This window comes from Bos mutus, chromosome 2 (assembly GCF_027580195.1).
Source record: "Bos mutus isolate GX-2022 chromosome 2, NWIPB_WYAK_1.1, whole genome shotgun sequence".
Taxonomy (NCBI): Eukaryota; Metazoa; Chordata; class Mammalia; order Artiodactyla; family Bovidae; genus Bos; species Bos mutus.
In genome coordinates this window covers 97,037,029-97,045,995 of record NC_091618.1, presented here as the reverse complement: position 1 = coordinate 97,045,995, position 8,967 = coordinate 97,037,029, and positions in this window count along the sequence as shown.

The window sequence follows — 8,967 nt, the reverse complement described above, 5'->3', positions numbered from 1 at the left end:
ACCACAAGTTTTTCTGCCTTGAATTTTAGCTAAAATAGAATATTTGTTTGCTGACATTCAGGTGCAAGTGAGGCTTAACCGTATAAGACCTTTGTACTTTAAAAGAACAGCTCATTAACTACTATGAATCTCTAATCGGTAGAATTAGTGGGGGAGATAAGATTGTTCCCAGAGATCTTTGCCTACTCTCTCTTTCCTCCCACATTAAGCAGAAAATACTCCTGAATGTTACTTTATGACCTCTCTGCACTCCTTTGGTAAAACACTCTGTATCCCAACAGGGCCCAATAGAAATGAATTTGTTGTCTGAGAGAACTGAGGTTGCCAGCAAGAACACGAATGAACTTTATTTTAAAATGACAGCAGTTTCTCTTCTACCTCTCACTCTCCTCTCATGGTAGGTGGAGTTGGTTGAGGAAGGAAGATACCATTTACCGACCACCTTGAAGTGCGTGATGTAGCTCTCATTTTATTCCACTGTTTGCTTGTGTATTTACTGTCTGGATTAGCCAAACTTTGTTTTCTTAAAAAACATTCAAATATGCAATTATTTGAATCCTATTAGAGAGAGAGGAGGCAGGAGAAAGGGATTTTTTTGTTGATCTTATGACTGGAAGGGTGACTTCACTCCATTTTGTTTGACACTGAGTGTAAAGCACTAACTACTCTCTGCTGTGCTGCCCTGTGGAGGCTCACGAGGTAGAAATTACAGAGAATTAAGTGTATATCTAGAAGGTTTTAGGAACAGGCATTTGGTTCATTCTTTAGGAAATATGCAAGACTTTTACAGCTCAGGCCAATGGGGGAGATGAACAAAAGGAATAAGAGTAGATATAGCTTGCATTGTATCATATGTATTTTTATTAATTCATATTCTCCTAAATACATACAATAAAACTTAAAATTCATTATAATTTAATAAAGATATTAAAAAATGTTGTCCTAAACAGTACTGATCTGGAGAAGGCAATGGCACCCCACAACAGTACTCTTGCCTGGAAAATCCCATGGACGGAGGAGCCTGGTAGGCTGCAGTCCATGGCGTCACTGAGGGTCGGACATGACTGAGCGACTTCACTTTGACTTTTCACTTTCATGCGTTGGAAAAGGAAATGGCAACCCACTCCAGTGTTCTTGCCTGGAGAATCCCAGGGACGGGGGAGCCTTGTGGGCTGCCATCTATGGGGTTGCACAGAGTCGGACATGACTGAAGCGACTTAACAGCAGCAGCAGCAGCAGCAAACAATACTGATCAGCCTTCATCTAAATTTTTGGCTTCATTTCTAGTCAATATAAAGTTTTCCATTTTGTTACATTCCTTTAGGATTTGCTACTTTGAGTTTTCATTTTGTTCAAGTGCTCTGTCTGATGATAATTAAACTCACAATTTTATTGTGGTAACCCTCACTTTCTTTAGCATCAGTCTTGTTCTCTTTGATCACGAATTCCTCTGTCCAGTGGTCTTGCTTCATTTATGTCACTATATGGTACTGTTACTTCTTCTAGTCTCAAAGGCTGGCTGTGTATGGGAATTTCCTGAGGAGCTTTTGAAAGGTTATGGATTTTTAAGACCCATCCGGAGGTACTGCATCATAATGCTTTTCATATCTATTCTTTCTTTTTCATTCTCATTACCACCCAAGTTCAAACCTTCTTTTGCTGGGTTATTGCAATTACCTATTAATTGGTTCCTCCAACTAGTCTCTTGTCTCCCCAAGAATGCCTTTGCCATATTAATTTTCCTAAAATAGTACATCACACATATTGTCCCAATAGTCAATAATTGCTAACATATTGTTAATAATTATTAACGTATTGTAATGTTACTGTTAATGATTGTTGCTCTATTGTTAGTTATATAATCAATTATCTTTAGTGTGGCATTTAAATTTTCTACAATTTAGCTTCTACATAACATTTTCAACATACTTCCATCCTCATCTGACTTGTCATCCCACTGGTATATAAATCTGAGGAATCTTTCCATCTTTGTTTAGACTCCTATAGCAAAATATCAGAGGGTGAATAGCTTAAAAAACAAATAAGTATTTTTCACAGTTTTGGATGCTGGGGAGTCTAATATTAAGGTGCTGGCAGATTTAGTGTCTGATGAGATCCCTCTTCCTGGTTTGTAGATGGCTGACTTCTCATTGTATCCTCACATAGCAGAAAAGGGAAGCTGGCTTCCCTTTCACATCTTAAAATGGCACTAATCCCATCACTAAGGGGCTACTATCATGATCTTGTTTAGACCTAATTACTTTCCAAAGGCTCCACCTCCTAATGTATCACACTGAAGTAAGGGCTTCAACATATGGATTTGGGGGACATAAAAAGATTCAGTCCAGGAATTCCTTGGTGGTCCAGTATTTAGGACTCGGTGCTTTTACTGCCATGGCCCAGGTTTGATCCCTGGTCGGGAACTAAGATCCTGTAAGCTGCGTGGCACAGCCAAACAAAAATTCAGTCTCTAACACCTTCCTTCTCACTAAAAGACTTTCTTGTTAGGATTTCTTTCATATTGTAAATTATCTTTAAAAATTTTATGTTGAAATAATTTCAGACTTTCAGAAAAGTTGCTAGTGTGAAGACTTCCTTATTACTCTTCACTCAGATTCTCCATGTTAACATTTTATCATATTTGCTATAGCATTTTCTCTCTCTCTAATATATTAGAGAAAGAGAGAGAGAGAGACATCTCTCCCTATATCAGACATGATGCTTCTTAACTTCTGCCTTCTTTAGTGTGTATCTTCTAAAACAAGGACATTCTGTTAGATAACCACAGTAATATAATGATCAAAACAGGAAATTAACATCAATATAATAGTCTCTTATCTACAGAAAATGTGGATTAAGCAAGGCAGTAAATGAAAGAAAATACTGTCAAAATATATGTATATGAAAAAGCCTTACATTGAGAATATAAAAAGAACTATGTATAATTTGCTCATAGAAAGATAAATGCTCCCTTACCCACTGGGCCAAAGACTGGGACACCTCCCAAAAGAAGGTTGACAAATGCTCAAAAAGCACATGAGCAGGTGCTCAGTATTAGAAATGCAAGTTAAAAGCACAATGAGATACTACCACGCATTCAGTAAAATGCCTAAAATTATAAAGAAAACCCCAAACACTGTGAAAACATGGAGCAACTGGAGCCATCATGCTTTACTTATGGAATATAAAATCATTTGATCACTTTGAAAAACTAGAGATTTCTTACAAAAGTCAACACGGATTTTCCTTATGACTTAGCATTTCCACTCCTCTTTAATTATCTAAGAAAAATGAAAACATATGCCCACAAAAAGACTCTAGAAGAACACTCATAACATCTTTATGTGTAAAAAACAGTAACTAGAAACCACTTTAATGTATATAGTATATGCATACACTGGGAAAACGTTTGCAGTAAAAAGAGATATACCACAGATACAACTATATTATGAATCTCGTAGACATAATGTTGATAGCAAAAAGCAAGACATAGCAGAATAAAAACTATGTAATTTAATTTATGAAAATTTAAAGTAGATAAATATAATTTATGGTGACCAGAAATCAGAATAGCGCTTGCTGTGGCAGAATGGCATTTTACTGACAGGAAAGGGTCATGAGAAAATGTTCAGATGTGATGGAAATTTTCTATATTTTAATTTGAATGTGGGATTTTTAGGTGTATACATTTGTCAGAGGAGAGTGGCTCGTGTGCATTACATTGTGTCACTTATACTTTGATAATAAATCTAAAACAAAAGTTGTGAGTGGAGTGCAGTCGAACTATAGATATGTGCAGGAATCCAGGTCTACTAGCAATAGAGCTACTATCATCTCTAGACGGAAGGCCTGGGTGAAAGCAGAGATTTCCAAAATCCAGAAGGAGCATGAGTCCCCTACAGTGGGCCAGTGAACTGACTTCGTTTAGGGATGTGGACAGCCTTCAGTGAACTTGCAGGGACAAAACCAATAGAATAAATAACCAGAACTCTATTATACTCTATCCTTTCTATATCCTGCTAGGACTTTCCATTGTTTGCACATTTGAAAGCAGAGGACATGAGAACACTACAGAAATAATACAGATCAGCTTCTCAAGGCATCGAGTGGGAAGGAAGAGGAAAGAGATTAGATCTTAAGGGGAAAACATAAGATACAGGGCATATGCCTTATTTTTACACAACCTCAAAAGGCATCGCTTAATGATCATAATGGTGGGTTGGCCATGAGTGTCTACAGATTGCAAGGGATATAAGTGAGTTGAAGGTATATGAAAGAGGGTGATTGCAATAATTCTGGAATTTAAGTTGTTTAGTAATGAAGGTAAGCATACGATGGGATGATGGACAGTGCAGTTGTGGAAGAATCAATGCATACAGGGCCAAGTAGAGTCAAAAAGTTATTACAGGGCTAGGAGGGTTTTTTGCAAATGAGACTATGGAGGGATTTCAGTTAACAAGAGTGAAAGGTCAGGTATGTGTCCACGGGAATCTGTTACTAAGGTGACAGAGAACACAAAATGATTGAAGGAGAGGAAATCAAAGAACTAAAGCAACCAGGATAATGGAAGGATTTCCTGCAGATATATTGAAATAATCAAGAATTATCACAATTCAAGATTATTGTTTCTTTCTCCAAGCAACAATAGCCAAGAATTGTCGCTTGGAGAAAGTGACAGAGAGTTATGAGCTAAAAGTTTAAAATGAATGATGAGGAGGGCTGAAGATAACTGCAATGAGGAGGGGAAGTAGGTGGTATAGTATGTTAGCTTGAGTCATCCTTGATAACCTTTCTCCCAGCCTTCAGAGTCAGCCAGTCATTAAGTCCTGTCAGTCTATTGCATTTTTCAATATTAGCACCACTTCAGTCACCCACTGGATTAAAAAAAAAAAACATCATTTCTCCCTGTTTCAAAGCGTTAGTTTTCTAATTGGGTTTCCACTAGCTACTTTTGCCAGTCTGTTTTCTTTGCTTCAGTCAGTGAACTTTTCTTAGTAAATGTTGCCAAGTCATGCAATCCCCCTATCTTTCCCTAATACAGGACTTAATTTTCTTTTCAGTGAGACTTCACTGCTTTTAAGATTAGGAGCAAAATCCTTCAGCTTCTATAGAACCTTATCTAGCAGCATATTCCCCCATCATCTCTCTCTGCACCAGTCACACTAGCCTTACTTTTCTACCCTCCTGCAAGCTCTTTGCATATTCATGTCTCTTGCTTTGGCTGGGATGTGTCCTCTTTATCTACCTGTTTCACCAGGTTAATTAGTAGTCTTCAGTTAAAGCTTTGTTCAAATATCTCCTGCTAAGGAAACCCTTTCAACATCTCCCAGACTGAGTCTGCCCTAGTTACACCCTGTCTGTAAGAAGCAGTATGAGTGGTTTTTCAGGGAGACATTCAAAGGAGTATCTCATATTGGAGATATTTAAAATTCATGTTGGGTTTTCCTTTCTTAGGGTTATCCTCAGATTGTTGCTGAGATAGAAGGAACCAAATGACATGTAAAAGAGATTATCCTTAAAGAAGTCACAAATGAAATCTGGCTTAATGACAAGGTTTTAGCACAACTAGTTTAGTGGAGAACTGATTTGGACAAGGGTGTAACTTTTGCTGGAAGCTCCCTCAAATGGAGGCTTTGTAGCTTAGGGATTTTGATTTCACTCTGAAGAATGAGAACTGATTTTGCCCGGTGGTTTGTTCCATGTGAAACAGGTTCCACGTGAAACAGGTTCCACTGAATCTAAACCAGCAGGGGCGCTGCAGCGCAGGAAAAGCCCTCTGCCCCCAAGTAGCAGATGAGCCTTTAATAGCGACACCATGTGGTAGCAAAAAGCACCAACAGGAGTGGGCCTTAAACTCTTCATTGTCATTAGAATGATTAGGAAGCTTTGAAAAGATACCAATTGTGGTGATATTTGAACAAATCTACACATTTATTTTAAAGATTATTTAACTGTACACTTAGATTATATGGGTTTATGGGGCAAATTATACCTCTCAAGTGATAGAAAGTATAAAAACATGATACTAATATAATGCTTGGCCATATTCTTCAGTCAATTAAACAAGAACCTCTGGGAGTAGGGCTTGGGCATTAACAGATATTAAAAGCTTTCCAGGAAAATTTAGCAATATTTAACAAAGGCACATATGCATTTGCTTTTTGACTGAATCCTGTTTCAAGGAAGTTATTTTGAAGAACTGTCTCTAGTAACACAATGCACAATATTATTCATTAGAACATTGTTTGTAAACCCTAAATTTGGAAAACCACCTAAATGCTCATTTGTGGGAGAGCCATTGAACAAACTATGATACATCCTCTCTATAGAGAGTATTATGCAGCTATAAAAAGGAATGAGAAAGGCCATTTTGAACCAACATATAGTGATATCCAGAATATGCTTTTGTATAAAAAAGCAAAGTGTCAAAATATATCTAGAGTATGGTACCCTTCAAGTAAAAATGAAGAAGACAGAAGAAATTAAACATAAATCTGCTCATTGGGCAAAAAGTAATATGGCAAGAATAAATTAAAATATTAATGTTATTACAATCAAAACCTTAATTTATCTGTAGAGATGTTTGGGAATGGGTACAAAGGATGAATGGGGACACTTCTGTAAACAAATCTTGTATTGTTCTGACTTTGAGGACCAACTAGTGGTTCACATATGAAAAATGTTAAGTACTAACCAAGACGTGTAGGAATCCAAACAATATAAAAGATTACTAATAAGCTGGTAAAGAATCCGCCTGCAATGTGAGAGACCTGGGTTCGATCCCTGGGTTGGGAAGATCCCCTGGAGAAGGGAAAGTCTACCCACTCCAGTATTCTGGCCTGGAGAATTCCATGGACTGTGTAGTCCACGGGATTGCAAAGAGTCAGACATGACTAAGTGACTTTCACTTTCAATAAGTGTACTAGAAATGAATACCACAACTATAACAAATGGGATAAAAAATAATAAACCTAAGTAATATTACAGTGATTTGAATATATTCTACAAGGTCAAAGACAAAAGCACCCGTGAGTGCTCAGTTGCTCAATCATGTCCAACTCTTTGAGACCGCATGGACTGTAGCCCGTCAGACTCCTCTGTCCATGGAATTCTCCAGGCAAGAATACTGGAGTGGATTGCCATATCCTTCTCCAGGGGATCTTCCTGACCCAGGGATCAAACCTGCATCTGCTGCATCGGCAGGAGGATTCTTTACCATTGAGCCATCAAGGAAGCCCAAAGACAAAAGAGCTGCATGTAAATATTGCATTCATTTTAGTAAATTTGTTTTTCACAGAGGTTATGTATGTTAGTAATTCTGAAACTGTGCATATTCTGAAATTGAGTAAATAAGTAAATAAATTTTGTAGAATGAGAGCTGAATTATCGCTGTCAGAAAAAGGAGTTACAAATGAACAAAGGGAGAAGACTAGAGGGAACCTTATGTATTAGAATTATAGGTATCAATTTCACTACTAGTTTTATATACACATAAAAACATAACATTAGCTTCCTTGGTGGCTCAGATGGTAAAGAATCTGCCTGCAATGTGGGAGACCCAGGTTTGATCCCTGGGTTGGGAAGATCTCCTGGAGAAGGAAATGGCAATCCAGTCTAGTATTCTTGCCTGGAAAATCCCATGAATGAAAGAGCCTGGAGGGTTATAGTCCGTGGGGCTGCAAAGAGTCAGACATCACTGAGTGACTAACACACACAAAAGCATAAATATATTTATTTATAATAATTGCCTATAAATTATTACATATATAATACATACAGGAAGAGAGAGAGGGAGAGCACAAAAGGGAGATATAAATGATACCAATGATAAACTTCTAGTCCGTAATTTGGAAACACTCGCAGATCGTTACAATTTTTCTACCACCTTCAGAAGCCCTGGTTTGTCTCTCCTGGGAACTGTGGTGTTTATTTTTGCTTACTTTCATTTTGCATTGTCCATGCTAAGACCTGGACTAGGGGAATGGGCGATACTTTTTATGACCCAAGGCCTGGTACAAAGCCATCACATAGTAGTTCACTTGATGAAAGTTTCTCAATCATGATCACTGGGGCTGGGATCTCCAGAAACTTCCTAGAAGTAGTGGGCCCCTGAGTTGGGCCTGGAGAAAGAGAGGATTTAAATTAGTGAGCAGGAGGTCATTAGCCCTTATCACTGGGGACTGTGCAGTGAAGACAAGCAGAGGAGGGCACACAGTGGGAAGCCATGAGAAGTTCTGAAGAACAGAGAGAGGCGGTAAGTGCAGGATGGGCTGAGATGGCGACCTGAGATAGGGCATGTGAGTATAATGGCCCACCTGTGACCTCAGACAGCCTCACACCAGAATCAGAAATTATCATGCCACCTTTTAAATTAATTCTCTCATGTAGCCTACTTCAGCAAGATATTTCAGGAAGATAATTGGAATTGGCTGGTTTCCAGGTATCTTAAAGATCAAATTCCAAACAAAATGTGGGCAAACTTCAAAGTAATACTTTTTCTGACATTTCTCAGACCATGGACCACAGCCACTATTCTCAGCTCAAGCCCACACCCGTTCTCAGATTCAGGTGAGAAAATGATGATTGCTCTAACATCACAACACTCTCTACCAAGTAGTTACCCTGGTTTGGCTGGTGGCACCAACTAGCTGGCTGTTGGTGGGAGCATCCTGCCCTCTGCTGGCTTTGGCAGGAAAAACAAATTTGCATTGCCTGTTAAAGAATTAATGAAGGTTGAGAGTTCAGGGTTTTATCTGAAACTAAATATTTGCTTGCGTGTTGATGAGGACTAATTAACCAAGGAATGCATCCCCTGAATGACATGTGGCTTCTTAGAAGACTTCCAATCATCAGGGAAAAAAAAAAACAACCTTTGTGTAGCATATGCATACTTCTTGCTCAGTAAATAGGGGTACAATATTAGCATTTTTAAAGAAATGTGAAGAATCAACGCTGCATCTTTAATAA